Source organism: Xiphias gladius, chromosome 22, assembly GCF_016859285.1.
Source record: "Xiphias gladius isolate SHS-SW01 ecotype Sanya breed wild chromosome 22, ASM1685928v1, whole genome shotgun sequence".
Lineage (NCBI taxonomy): Eukaryota > Metazoa > Chordata > Actinopteri > Istiophoriformes > Xiphiidae > Xiphias > Xiphias gladius.
Window position 1 is genome coordinate 5,262,952 of NC_053421.1, and position 15,747 is coordinate 5,278,698.

General features: G+C 38.3%; 1 protein-coding gene across 1 annotated transcript in view; it reads left to right on the forward strand.

Annotated features, from left to right (window-relative positions):
• The first annotated feature begins 421 nt into the window (after nt 1–421).
• Nucleotides 422–15,747, forward strand: part of LOC120784768 (E3 ubiquitin-protein ligase RNF19A-like) — a 34,890-nt gene continuing 19,564 nt past the window's right edge. The window contains exons 1-2 of the mRNA XM_040118834.1: nt 422–484; nt 1,150–1,152. The gene's annotated coding sequence lies outside the window, so the exon portion shown is untranslated. The remainder of the gene's footprint in view (nt 485–1,149; nt 1,153–15,747) is intronic.

The following is a 15,747-nucleotide window of genomic DNA, read 5'->3' on the forward strand; positions in this document are numbered from 1 at the left end:
TTTTTACGTTATACATAGACATCAAGGTAGCAATAAAAATAGTTTGTACTTATGTTTTCAGTCAATTACTTAATAATGAATTATTATTATTATTATTATTATTATTATTATACATCTGTTTAACAAGTTACATATGAGCTCTTTTGTAACGGAAACGTGACAGAAACCAAAAAACCTGGACCATCAGGCAGAGACCATTAGGCTTATTGAACTATGGTCAAAATCTCGCGATGCGATTTGAATTTCTGAGCTAGAACGAGAACAGTGAACAACGGAGCGAGCTCCGTAGGAGCTGTTGTCGTTCGAAACGGAACGGATAGGTGGGACCTAAGACAGGAAAATAAGTGCTAGTAGCAGTGGGGACGTAATTTGCGGCACTGCAGCGGGGTGACTGATTACTGAACTTAAAATCGTTTTTGGAAAGCAGAACGATTTCTTTCTTCTTTGTTACTGTCTCCGGAACAATTGTCAGTAGCAACAGACGGTACGTTCTCATCGTTTCTAGCTAACCTTGCTAGCCAGCTGCTAACGCTCGTTGTGTTTGGTACTTAGCTGGCTGGTATTCTGGATACCTTCAGTCAGGCAAGCTGAGACCTATGGAACATTTCTACTGGTTCATAACCAATTATATTTTGCTAACGTCATGTGTCCTATTTTCTGTTTGGACGTGTACCAGATAGTGATAATTTGTTAGGTAACGTAAAGTGGCATTAAACACAGTTAACTACGTAGCTAACCTAGCTATCAGTCTAACGTTATAGAGAAGTCGAAGTCAAGTAACAGTACAAAACCTTGGCATTATCATAACCCTTTAAATTATAACAAATGTTGGGACTTGTAGCCAATACCAATATATGAATCGCTTGACTTTAGTTTGTAGCCAATTGAAGACGTTGAGTTGTATTTAATCAGCGTCAAGTACTTCAGCAGTGTGTTCAACTTGGGCAGCGGGGCTGGTTTGCTAATGACTGCCATGACATGATAAAATCAGAAAGCAGCAACAGAAAAAAGTTTTAATTTCTGAGAATTAAACTAAAATGTAAAACAGGGATATGTGTCAGTGATTAATATGAGAAGTCTCTCAGTTGGGTAGCCAGGTCTTTAATCTCCCTCCCGGATTTTTTTTTTTTTTTTTGACAAATGGAACAGTTGGTAAGAGTTTGCTTTGCACATCTTATTCTTCTGTATTGTTGGGTTTTTTTTCAGGAGTTACAAAGACAATTTTGTCACAACCTGGGATGCTTCTTGTAATACTTGCCAATCCAAGATAAAGATGGAGACCACTGCTCACTTAAATAAAAAACACACATAATACAAATATGGATATAGCTTAGGGGTAATGAAGACTAGACATATTACTTGCAAAGGCTATGAATTAGCAACTGATAACAGCAGATCTCGATCAGCAGGAGAAGAACCAACATGGTCCTTGGGTCAATCTGATCAGCTTTGTGATATATCTTATAAATGGAAGTTGGATATTTGTATGCCAGGGAGGCACACATACAAATGAAGCTGCAGTTCTTGTGCCATTAATCAGCCTCTGCTTAAATCTGGAATCTTAAGTTAGAGCACATCTTATTCAGTATGCAGGTGAAGTATTCAGAAAATGTCTGGCTCAGCTACCATTGCTAATTAAGTTCCTAATCCTAGCCAAGTCTTTCATTATACAATGGTCACTGAGTATGTTTACAAGTAGGGCAATGTGTGGGAGACCTCAGTTTTAGTCTTTATGGGAATATTTGTATAGTAATACTCAGTGTAGACATCACATACTTGAGTTTCGTTAGCCTATAATTGGCTATACCATGTTTGTTAATAAGTCATTGTGAACTGTGCTATTATAGTAATTATATACGTTGTGAAGCAGAGTAGAAGTTGTCTTAGTTCCCCAGCTGCCTGCCTGCGTAGTTCTTCTGCTTGGCTTATCATCCTTGGCTGAAGAAAGACCCAACACTCGGGTTATACATTTTGACACACAAGGCAGCTGCCCTGTCATCGTTGTTTGCTGGTAGTGGCAAGGCAGTATATCAGAAATCGGGAGGGATTATGCAGCCACAAGCTGTAATACTCTGGGTTCTCTTTATTGTGGGGACCAAAGCATAGTCCACATACTTTTGAGCTAAGTTAAGAAATGAGCCAGAATAAAAGCAAAGAATGCCAGAATGCATTTCTCCCACGGTCATTTAGTCAAGGATGTAAAGTTTTGCTCTTTTTAGGATATGAGGTGTTTTGAACACACATGTCTACTGCTGGGCCTTATAGCTGACAGTGTTATCACAATTGTATTTCAATACTGAAAACATAAATGATGGGAATGGTTTATTAAAACATTTGTAACAAGTACATAACCAAAATTCTTGGTATTGTAAAACTGTTAGTTATGATGTAAATTGTTGTTTGTGAGACTTGCTGTGTTCTCTGGTTACTGGATAAATGTGATGTTTTTTGATTTTCTTCTTGACAGTTTGACAGTTTGACTACCCAGAGTAGCCCACAGTTTAGCAGGTGGCATTTGTGGTATATCTACCAAGTACTGTATATTGTCCCAAAGATTGTTTGCACTGTTAAAAACTAGTTGCATATGGCAGCAACTAGGTCCTTACATTTTACTGCACCTTTCAGTGGCAAAGCTCTGTCTTAGAGCACTTTCTTATCCTTAATGTTTCCAAAGATGTTTCCATGAGCAATGATCCACAGTTTTTGGCCTATCGAGGCAGTTGTAACCTTTTTAGCCTATATCTGGCATTGCTCATCTTTGTTGGGATGCTTTTTTGGGCATATTTCAATGAACAGTCTTCAGTTTTAGGTGAAAATGTGAATAACTTCAAGAATGCCAAATCACTGATGTGTACATATGTACAATTTGATCATGTTTGATGTACTTTCTCTATACTCTCTGAATTGGCTATCAACTTACTCGTTCACTTTACAATCTTTCTGCCCTTCTCTATTACATAGTGTGTATTTGTTTACACTGCAAAGAACTGGACAAATGGAACGTGGAAAGAGGTTAAGATTATGCCTTCTATTTGGATGTTTTTTTTGGGAGCGCTTTTAGAAAGAATGTAATTCTGCTGTATACTTAACCAACAAATGATATTTCATAATTTAGGAGAAAATATGTAGAAAATTATGGCCATTGCTTTATGGCTCAGCACTACTGACTACTACGGATGACACTCCCCACAAATATTTATTCGGATGAGACCACATGTATTGTGTTTTATGAGTGCTAGAGGCCGACCTCCGGAGTCATTGGTGTTTGGGTTTCAGAGGCCTACCTAGGCTTTGCAGCATGTTTTCCAGACCTGCGTGTTCTTCCAAAGAAAGGTCATTAGCCCAGCATGGCAACCTGACCTGTGTTCTCTGTGTGTTTGTCAGGACCTGTGTGTGATCTGCCTCTCTTGCACTATGGTAAACACAGCTGCAAGGCTAGGTGGTGGCCAATGCATCAGGGTGCTGTCATTGATTATGACATGCATCATGGATTATCAGGAACCTTCAAATGTATATTTGATGCATTGAAGTAGGATGGCGGTTTGATCAGACATACCAACTCCTGAAGTGGTTGGTAGTTTGTCAGGTGTAAATTCATAGATATTTTCTAGTAACAACCTGTATATAATTTCTGAACTCCTCACAAAAACAAAGACTTCTGAACTACAATGCAGAAATACTCAGTTACTTAGTACAATGGAGGATCTCACGTCATCAGCCACTATATAGTGCTGCAGATGGTTTCTTTCATGAGCTTTCATTTGCTGCTCATTACTTTTGCATCAGACTTCACTAAGCCCCACCCCATTAGTTATGTTGTTACAACTGTCAAGCTTTCAATTTTAGTGTTCAATAATGCAGTGTTCAATGATATCAGTTGCAATTCATAGTAATAGTATTTTCGAAACAATGGGTACTTCATATCAGGCAGAAGTTGCTTGCAGATTGACTCAGCTGTAGGTGGCCATTAGTGCTACCTCAGAGTTGGTTGAAACTGTGGTAGACATAATGATTCCATCTGATTTGTTTTGAAAATCTCCAGTACATGATCTGTGCAGAAGATTTGGAAACAAAGAAGCAGCTTTGTTTTTGTTTTGCAGGGTAGAGCTAGTTAACCTTAGTATTATAGTATAGTATTATCAGAGTGTTATTTCTGTCAAATATAACCCTGTTTTGGATGCTTTATAAAAATAAATAAATTAAAAAAAACATTCTTGGACAAGCAACACAGTTGTTTGATTTAGGCTTAGTTGTTAGTGCAGTACTTTCAAATGTTTCACTTTTGCAAGGGAAAAGAGTGAGGATGCAAACTACATTATGACTTTAGCAGAGCATGAGCGAGCTGCTGTTACCCTCAAGTCTGATTTAGGGGATTGGTTACCGCATAGTGGATGAGCCAGTTGTGAACAAAGCTTTTTATAATGTAACCTTTAACCCCACAGAATATTGCAGCTAACTAATGATACACTGTCCCTGGACTCAGACATAATACAAGGTTTTACTACTGTGGGTAGTAAGCAAGTCAGCCAGGCACAGAAAACTGAAAAATTGCTGTTACAATATCCCAGATCCCAAAGTGACTTCATCACGTCTTTTTTTTTTTTTTTTTTTTTGTCCGACCAACAGTGCCAAACTCAAGAATTTTCAATTAACTATAATGTAAAACCAAGAAAAGCAGCAAATCCTAACATTCTTTCACATGGAACTCACATTTCTAGAATCTTTGTTTGAAAAAACACTTAAACAATTAATTGATTATCAAAATAAATGGCGATTAATTGTTCATTAATTGACTTCATTAGAGCTCTAGTTAGTGGCTTACGTTAAAATGGATAAATATTCTGTATAATTCATTCCTTACACTTGTGCATATAAATTTTTGGTTTTGGAAAGACAAATCAAATTACACCACCCCACTAAGTCTGGCAATAATGAGTATTGCTGTGACTGTTGCACACCACTTCAGGATATCGAGGAAATTTCCAAGAAAATTTCATTTTTACTTGACTTAAAACTATGCATTTTCACATTAATTTGGGCCATTATCATCACAGTATTGCTAAAAAAAGACAAGAGTTGTTTTTCACTTTTCTGTGAAAATCAACCTGTGTAAGCATAAATGCAGTACAGTCACAGTTGAAGTGTACAGCCCTGCTCTTACACTGATCTAGTGGCAGATGCTTGTTTGAGCATAGGACAGCAAAGTAGATGGTTAGAAAGATGGCTTTTATACATTAACTGTGGGTTTTCTGGTACCTGTCTCTATCTCAGATGTTGGTATTAACGGTGTGGCAAAATCTCTCCCACTTAACAAATCTTTATGGTCTTATTTCTCATATTGTTATACCACTCCATCCTTACATTTACATATATATTTTTTTGTATCTTTCTTAAGCATTACCAGGGGAAATATATCAAACACTCCCAATTTACCAGTTCATTCCATTCAAATTCACACCCTCTTCCTGAGCTCTTGGCTCTCTCAGCTGAGCAGAAATGCCAGGATGCTTACCTCATTTCCTCCCCTCTTGAGTGAAGTGGGGGAGGAAAGGGGGGAAGACTGGGAGGAGGGGGCAGCTGCAGACTGTACTGGCTTTGTTGGGGTTGGAAACTTTTCCTTTTCTTCCCGTCGGCCTGCCTTGCCTGTCTTTGTACATTCAACAATGCCTTCCCTGTTAAGACTGCCGTTGTTGTGGTTGCTGTTGTTTGCTCTGTTTTTAATCCTTTGTATCTTGAAGGGTCAGAGTCAAAACACAATGGATGACCAAGTTTTTTGATTATTTGTTGCCGAGAGGCTTTATACACCGATCAGCCACAATATTGAAACCGTTTCCTGGTTTGAATGTTGTGGCCGACCACACTAGCACAAGGTTAAACCTGTCATTTTAAATACAGCCACTGACCACACCCACAGTGTTGAGCTTGCTCCACACTTTGGTGAAAAGGAGAGGACACTGTTTGACTTTCATCCCACATCAGTCAATAGCTGCTCAGCTTGCCTGCCAGGAGGTTGCTCTGTGTCTGTTCATGATGCAGTGGAAGCCTCACTAATGCAGTGACTGTCCCCAGCCCCATAGAAGCCCAGGAATGTGCATAGAGGCAACATTACACTGGAGACAGGCAGGTCAGGAATGCAGCTGGAGTGATACTGACTGGCCGACTAGACTGGCTCAGCTGCTGCATGTTTCACTGTTCACATTTGTCTGTGTGCCAGTCTCACTCTTAGCCTGTCATCACTGTTGTCTCCCTGCCTGTATACCTATCCCTCTACCAGTCCAACTTTGGATCTAATGTTTTTCAGTTTGTTCCTAGATGTTTCTCTATATCACCATATGTATTTACCTCCTTGTGTTTTATTTGTGCCTCTTCTATATGTGTTACAGCCGAAATCCTATGAAATAGGATAACAAATTTCACATTGTGCTGTGGCATGACTACCACACCAGACAGTAGCTGATGGAGACCTTACAGTGTGTTTGTGGGTGATTTCCTTCGCCCCACTCATATGTAACCCTGCACACACTGCTTACCACTTATGGAAACACAGTTCACTAGTGAGTCTCTGCTGGCTAACTTTAGACCTAGTAGAATCCCAGCTCTAATTATCAACTGAGGGGAATGATAGGCATTCATCTGCACTGCTGAGTCACTCTGGGTGGTCCTCTTCTTTCCGACTCCTAACTAATGAAAGGCGCTGGTTTACTTTCCTTGGTCTAGGAGAGGTGTACCCTTTATAATTTCCCCTTTAGTTTGGAGTTGATCTGAGCAGGCTTATGTTTAACCGGCATGTCAAAATGGCAGGCAGATAGTCAAGTCTGTTTAACTGATTGCTTGTTTAGTTGGTTTGTTTTATTTGTATGTAGGTATGAGTCTGTTTTTGAAGGTGTAAGATGTGCTTTTCACGTTGAGCGGACAATGTCAGTCTTTTGCAATATAGGCTCTTGAAATGGGTTTTTGTTTGCCCCAAGTGCCTTTTTCTTAGTACAGAAACTGTCATACACATAAGGGGGATTAAATAAACTCTTGGGCCTGTTGTAGTAGTGTTGTTGCTGAAGCAAGTGTTACACACATTTTATGAATGGCAGATTATGTAGTTTATCACTCAAAGTATATAGAAACTATTATAGAAGGTTTAACTAGCATAACATTAATGTGAGACAATATGTTATAGGCAAAACTAAAGATGATAAACCCTGATAAGCTCTAAGGTGACATAACCGTCAGTCAAAATCATATGCTGAGGTGTTGCTGTGAATGGACATGGTTACATAATTCTTTGCTCTAAAACTAAAAATGTAAAACATGGAAGAAAAACAAACACAGTTGCTCGTGACTTTGTTGTAGACTTCACAACTGAAGACTCAGTATAAAGGAAAGGAAAGGATGAGAAAGCAAGTTGATTCATTTACATTTTACCCTTTAAACTAAGTAAGAAGTCTAATATATATAAATTAATGTCCCACTATATTTGGTGAGTAGGTTTTAATCTCCCCAGTTGGAATGTGGTTTAATAGCATTTATCATATCTGAATTTGAGTCCCTTATTGAATTTATTTCAGTGGTTTGTTTGGTTGGAAATGAAGATACTGTTTTTATTTCACTCAGTGCAGTAGTACAACAAATTTCAACTGTTTTGTGTAACAAAAGAATTAATTGGCTATTTAAGAATCATTTTTTTATTTTATTTTATGTGAGTACAGAAAATGTATTCAATCCCTAATTTTCTTTAGTTTTAAAGTAAGATTTGGGTTTGGCTCATTTTTTTTTGTTTTGTCTCAAGGTCTTGTAATTCTTTGTTTAGTTGTGATAATCATTATTGTGTTTCTTTCTTTTTACATGCACAGAAAGATATAATTTTCCCCCTAACAACAGCTCTCAGTGCATTCCATACGATTTTTCAGTCGACCTCTCCATTGTCATTTTCTTCTAGAAACATTTTTATTTCATATTTCATTCTTGTTTTAAATTGTAAGTAGTTTAAAATACTTTAATTTAACCTTTAATACAAGTTGTGCATTCTCCTCAAAATCTTCCTTCTCTTCTTGCCTGATTTAGGAACCCATTTATGTTAAATTAAATCATTTTAAGGTTATGGTTATTAGCCACGGTCCTCTACAGGTGCACAATGACCAGCATGCAAAACGTTATACATCCCTATAACTCTTGTGAACATCGAGAGATTAACATAAAATAAGGATAGTGACAAAAGGATTCGAAACAGAATGTCATTAAATTTCTTAGTCTTTTGCTTCCAATATTGAGGCTCATTCTAAAAAAGCCTTTGAGGGGCTAGAGATGTCAGAGCATCCATAAAGGGAAATCCTAATCTTTACAAAGAGTAGGGCTCTCTGAAATGGCTGCATAACAGTTACACTCATAATTGAAACTTTTTGTGTTCTGACAACTTTATATAGCTTAGGAGTTATATGTAGGAGTTGTAAAACTTCAAATTAAGTCAAATTCACTGGTTATATAATGTAAACAGGCCAGTAACCAGAAAACGGAACAAACTACCAGAAACTCATCATTATCAAAATCTGCATCACTGTCTTAATTAGGCTTTTTCCCATCATTCATTCATTTGTAGGGATCTGAATTCGTGCAGGGTTTTTTTTTGCTTGTGGCACTGTCAGTTGTGTTTGAAGCTCCAGCATGTTGGCCCCCGACCACCTGCCATGTTGATTAGAGTTGAATATCCCACCAGTCCAGGCTGGCTGGGGCAGGTATGATGGTAACTGGAAATACACGCATGTGCTATGATACAGATGGTACAGTCACTGTAGAAATCTGTAGTTTTGTTTGGTAGGGGGTCTGGAACTTAACTTTTTCTGTGGACCATGTAGAAGTGGGTATTGTTCTAGAAGACCTCTTTTTTTCTGCTAAGCTTTCCGGATAACCTCTTCTTTTGCTCTTTAGCTTGCTAACTTGGCAAGGATAGACCAGGGCTTTGCCTGTGGGTTGGTGGGTTTGGGTGCCAGAGCACTGTGTGTTCTCTCGATATTGTGCTCCATATCATGTGGAAAATCAAGCGAATCCCTCAGTATGTTTTCCAGGGAAATGGAGTTACCCTCTGCCTATTCGGTTATGCCATAAATCCGAATACTATCTTGGCAAGCCCATCCTTCGTGGTCAATTGGTTTTGCCTTCCTGCTGGTTTTGGCACTGTGAGAGCTGTTTCAGTAGTTTTGCAGCTGCCTTCAGTACTGTTTCTGCTTCATCAATTTGCCCATCAGCCTCGTCCAGTCTGTTGTTTGTTCTGCACAGTTCTTGTTTAATCTCTTTAAACTGTTGTTTATTGTCCCGCCTGAAGTCCCTGAGTTCCTTTAGCATACTTAGTGGGCTAGCATTGACGACTCCATCTTCCTCACTCACCTCGTGGTCAGGGAGCTACTTCATCTAATGTTGCTTTGTAGTGTCCCTTCATCAGTGTTTTTTCAGTATTAGACATTTTTTTCTTACTTCTTGGAGCGACCCTGCTTTCCATCATGTACAAAAACACACACTGATATTATCTGAAATGATCTCAGGGTTATTTTACTAAACCACCGGGGAGCACTAAACAAGCTGCAATCTTGAGCGTGACCCGGAAGTCCTCTCAGAACCGCTGATGTTTTGCATGCACAATGCACTAATATTACCTGAAGGTGAACTCATCATTGCACTGCTACAGGTTACAGAAACTGATGGGTCACAAAATGCGGTGTAATACTGGTGGTAGGCTCAGGCCAAACACTTGTCCTTACCAGGTTATCAAAAATGCCACAAATTCTTACTTTAAAATGTTGGACTGTAGATGTTTAAACAAAGTTAAAAGTATAAACTTGTTGTTCGCCCCTTTGAGTACCCTTCTTCAAATATCGGGTTTTGCAGTTGTTTTGTTGACTTTGCTTTAAGCGAGTCCAATACCTATAACTGTTTTCACTTAGTGTGTCAAATCCAAAATGATGAATAGTATCATCATAATGACAAAATTACTGGTTTTTAAATAGCAATATGCTGGGCACATGTTCACCCTCAGATGCACTACCGTCACTAAAATATTATATCTTTGAAATGGGAAACCTTTAGTATGCAATCTTATATTTTCATTGTATGCTTTGTTGCATGGACCACATTCAAAGCTGTTTGAGGCTGTATCCTTTTTTAAAATTTTTTATACAGGGCAATAAAAATGATGTGCACCGTTTGGAATGACTTGGTTTTCTGCATTAATTGGTCATAAGATTTATTTTGATAATCATCTAAGTCACAACTATAGACAGACACAATTTACTTAAGCGAATAACATAGAAACAATTATAATATTTTGTGTTTTTATTGAACATACCCATTAAACACTGACAGGTCTGATGGAAAAAGTAAATGAACTCCATGGATTAACCTCAGACAAGTGCTTCTGATAGCTGCGGATCAGACCTGCAAAATGTTCAAGAGGAATTTTTGAACCATTCTTCCTTACACTCCACTCCAAAGGGTGGATTTTCTTTGTTTGAAATCATTTTGTAGTAGATTTACAGGACAATAACCCGCTTTTTAGGGTTATTGTCCTGCAGCATCACCCAATTTCTACTGAACTTTAGATGGCAGACAGCCACCCTGATATATTCCAGTGATACACTTTGATAAACTTGGGAATTAATTTTCACCTTGATGATGGAAAGCTGTCAAGGCCATACGTAGCCCCAAATCTAACGCTCCCTTCACCGTACTTAACTGTTTGGAGGATGTTTTCATGTTGGTGTGTAGCTGCATGTTCCTCCCCAACAATTCAACTGTAATTTCATCAGTCCATAAAACATTTCCCCAGTAGCATTGAGGAGTGTCAAGATGCTCTTTGTTAAACTTCTGGGGTGCAGTGACCACAACTTCCTCCGCGGTGTCCTGCAGTGGAAAACCTGACACCACACAACCATGCACTGTGATTTACATATAGTAAATTTATGAGTAGAGATTTTAACCAGCGCCAATGATTCCTTTAAGCCATAACTTGTTACTCTAGGGTTGTTTTTTATTTAACCTCATTAAGCATTCTGTGTTGTGCCTTTGGAGGCATCTTAGCTGGGTGCTGTTTTCTAGGGAGAGTAGCCAATCATCATCTTCATTTATAGACAATTCGTCTAACTGTGGACTGAGTAATATCTAAACTATTTGTTATTACTTTGCAACACTTTCAAGATAATGCAAATCAACAATTCTTGATAGTAAGGCTTCGAAAAATCTCTTTTTTTGCGAGGCATGGGTCACATTAGCAAACTTATACGTTAAGTAGCTCTAATCCACAAGTACAATCTTGCTTCACTGATTGGACTCCAGGTTTGCTACCTCCTGACTATAATAGCTTTAACTGATGTCAGTAGCTGAGGGTTTCACATACTTTTTACAGCCCTCACCGTGAATGTTAGAATGATGTATTTAATATAGACAAGAACAATACAATCATTTGTGTGTTATTACTTAAAATAGATGTTTGTAGATAATTGTAACCTAGACGAAGATCCGCCCATAATTTAAATTATACATAAATGCAGATAATTCTAAAAGGTTCACTTACTTTTTCGTGACAGTGTATGACCTTGACCTGAATATTTTTCCATATTCATTTTGGTGAACAGAGAGATATGTATTTTAGGGGAAAACCGTGTATCCTTGCTACAGGAAATCTGTGTTGCATTTAAAAGTTGAGTGTACCATGGTTCTCAGCATGTGCTGAATGAGGGTTGTACTCTCCCAGGCTGCAGTAGGTCAGCTGAGGTCAGTACTGGATGTGTTCTCTCTTTGGAATGCCTAATGAACTCTGTCCCCGAGGAAGGCTCTGGTACCAGCTCTAATCTTTTGGTCGGCATTCTCAGTTCGTTGTTCTTATGTTTGTACATGCGTATGCAGAAACTGTCCTTTTTCTGTATTACTCATTAGTGTCCTACCTAGGTCCTACTCACATCAGAGTTAGAAGCTTCTCTGTATTGATTATTACCCAAGATTACAGACGTTTTTTTTTCTATGTAACCTATCTAGTCATTGAGGTGGTGTGTCTAGCAGCATGGCACCTCTGCTTGTCGTTTAACACATGCTCTATTAGATACAAGATTAAAGATGCAGTGATAAAGTGCATTTATATATGCACTATCAGAGCAATTAAAAATATTTACTTCTTCATTCAAGTGGCTTCCCATATATCCTTTGTTGACATACTTTGTCCTTTTGGCAGTGGCATCATCACACTTTTTTATGGTGGCAAACTTCCAAGGACCCTTTGGTTTCCCTTTATGTCACTACAGTATGATAATCAACGTTCAGGGCCTTTAAACTTGCTTTAATCTATAACACTGCACATTTCATCACCTTTGTTTTTATCTAAGTTACATTTTTATCGTGAAGTAATGCAGTTGTGTGCACGAACTATTTTGACAAGTTAGTTTATGTATTTTTACTTCATTTATTAATTTTTACAGGAAAAAAAACCTGTGGGGAGCTATTCAGCTGATTCTTTTAATCTATTTAAAATATCATTAGAGTTAATGAGAAATGCTCATAGGAGCTCCCTGAACTCTAGTTTTCAAAATATACAGTTAGGTCCATAAGTATTTGGGGAGTGACTCAATTTTTGTGATTTTGCCTCTGTACACCACAACGATGGATTTGAAATGAAGCCATTGAGATGTGTTTGAAGTGTAGACTTTCAGCTTTAAATCAAGGGGTTTAACAAGAATATCACATTAACCAGTTAGAAATTACAGCCATTTTTATACATAGTCCCTCATTTTCAGAGGCCAAATAGTGTCCAAATACTTATGGACCTAACTGTAAATGTTGAAATGTTCAGTTTTTCAGTATTTAATTAAACATACACTGATCAGCCACAACATTAAAATCGATAACCGGTTTTAATGTTGGGGCTAGTGGGTGTCTAAAGGCATTTAAAGGAAGTTTGGTGTTAGTATGTGTTACTGTAAATTCTGAAACTAAAATTTTGATTTTCATTATTCATTCTATAAATAATTGTTATTGGTCTCCAATCAATCGGTATTGGCCCTGAAAAAAACAAATCAGTCCACCTCTAGTGTGAAAATACTATTTGGGAGGTGTGGTATCAGCAAACGTGTAACATGCACCCTGTGTGTTACACATTTGCATACTAAATGTGTGTACATGTTCACATGCATGTTTTACTGTGTGCAAGTAGGTGAATTCCAGATGTTGATCATCCTCAGAATCATGTTTTAAAGATTAGGTGTTGTGCTGGCTTTACTTTATTTTCAGCATCATATTTTATTTTTCAATGTTGATGCGCCACACCTAGATTACCCAATTAAACAGTATTATTGAGTAAACTGTTTTAGCCTTTGTTTCCTGTTTCTGAGATTTTTTGGTTCTTGTTCTTGACAAATGTGTTTATATGTTCAATTTGCATCATCATTTTATTCTGAGATGTCACAGTCATCCTGAGTAGTGTTTCCATTTAATCTGTCTTGTGGCCCTAACTTCTGTCTCACAGTTTGTAAATTTAGTTTCCCTATATGGGATAAATACAGTTAAATTTTGATTACAACTACAAATGTGTACATACATTAACATCTTATCACCTGAATTCTTTGTCCGGACTCCGTCTGTTCCTCGTAGAAGACCATATAATACTTATAATTACAGAGCTTGATCTCAGCACCAAAACTGCTCAGATCAGTTTTTAAAAAAAAGCAAACAAAAAACTGTACAATGAAAACTGATCTCAAGCCTTCCCTCTAGACTTAGTCATCTTTCAGCAAAATCTTTGTTTTTAATCCCTAAAAGTATGTTATTTAATTCTTAACTCACAGCGACATTAGTGAGCCGATATTTGTGAGTGTCAATTTATTTTTGAGAGGTCTGGGGCATGAGTAATGTATAAGAATAAGTAATTGAGAGTACTCTATCTTTTCACTGTCTTTGTACATTTGTCTTTTTCTTTTTAACATTTTAGCTTGCTTCCCCTTTAGAAATGTAACTAAATCTGTTGAGGGCAAATGTACTGTAGCTGTATGGAAATCATACGGCAGCATTTTGTAATAGTAGAGCTAAAAGTTCCTCATTTGCTCCTTCAACATCTTTTTTCCATTTTCTTCTCTCCACACCATTGTCTCTCCGAGTTGGTGTTTGCACTCTTTTTATGTCTTACTCTCGCTCTTCTGTCTCTGGTTCTTACCTTTTCCTTGGTTTTTTTGTTACCCCTCCCTCTCTCCACCCTTACCTTTTCTGTCTCTCTGAGCGCTCTCCTTCACTTCCACTCGCATTGGGCAGATTGTACTTAAATCAGCAAGCTGAATAAGAAAAGCCTTTACTGCTGACCACAGCACCACAGCCAATGAGCTGATATAGGTGTTTTATTTTGTGTGTGAGACCTAGCCAGGGCCTTCAGATGAGACTGCTGGCCTAGTCTACTTAGCCTAGTCATCAGTTCCTCTCACTGCACATATTCACACACCGCTAGCCCTCAGCAGTGATAAGCCCGGAGAGTCACTCCTTGGCTGATTTAGATGCGGTGGTAGCGTTGTGACTGACATCAAGGTCAGAATAAAGCACCTGCCCTTAAATCATCTTTTCATGGTTGAATAAAATCCATTAGTCTTTCACACTTTGCTATACATGTACCCCTATATCTCATTCACAGTACAATGCATTCAACAGCAGCACTATTAAACTGCAGCCTTGCTTTGCATGAACACACACTGAAGGACAAAGTTCAAGGAGTTTCTGCTTGATTACTGTAGTGGCCTTTTGCTGCTTCCCTTACTTTTTTGCACCCCAGTGCTTTGTGGCAAAATGTCCAACTATGAAAACTATGACATTTCTATTAAACATTTGTTCTTTAAAGCCCATTGTATCTAAAACTGTATACTGCTCTAAAAGTCTTAAAATGGTAGAGAGGATTAGCAATAATGCAAGATGTTAGGGAATATACTAAAGTATAAAGTGTATGAGAGAATAAGTGTTCATATCTATGTTACACCATGAGAGGAGAGGAAATTAAATATGTGAAAATCCGTCGTGTGTGTGTGTGTGTGTGGGCGTGTGTGTGTGTGTGTGTGTGTGAGAGAGAGAAAAAGAGAGAAGGGGTTAGGTTGTGGGGAGAAAGCAGCATGTGTTTCGGAAAAGCAGAGACGGGTGGTGCTGATCTTGTCAGTGGTTTGGTTGCAGCTGCAGAATTGTTGTGCTCAGTGCTCCGTGTTGCTTTTGATCTTTCTGTATAGTGGTGCAGATCGACTGATTTGTGGAATTGCTGTTTTACGTCAATTGCAGTAAGATCTTACAGGGTATGCACATGTGAAGTATGTGTGATAGAGCGTGCTCTACAGGTCTCTGTAGCTTGTGCGGGTACGTTACGGGTGTGTGTATAGGTATGTGTGTACACCTTGGCACTACTGTGTGGTTTCCACAGCATGGTTGATTGCCAAGGTGTAACCAAAGATGCAGGTAAATAAACAAATACACATTCAGGAATAGACACCCAATGAGTGAGCTGCACCTCAGTAGCAACACTCTCCTAAAATAACAGACATTCTTTCTCCACCTCCCTCATCACCACTCCCAGAAACACAAAGCACAACACAGATCTAGAAACGAAAAGAGTACAGTGCTTCACAAAATGTGATACAAACCAGTGGTTTAACCTTGTTAACCACTCTCAGAACAGCATCACTGTGAAGTTTATTCTGGTTTTCAGTCATTTTCTTTGGCCTGATTGTAGATGATCTTACCTCTAAGATGCAGTTTTAC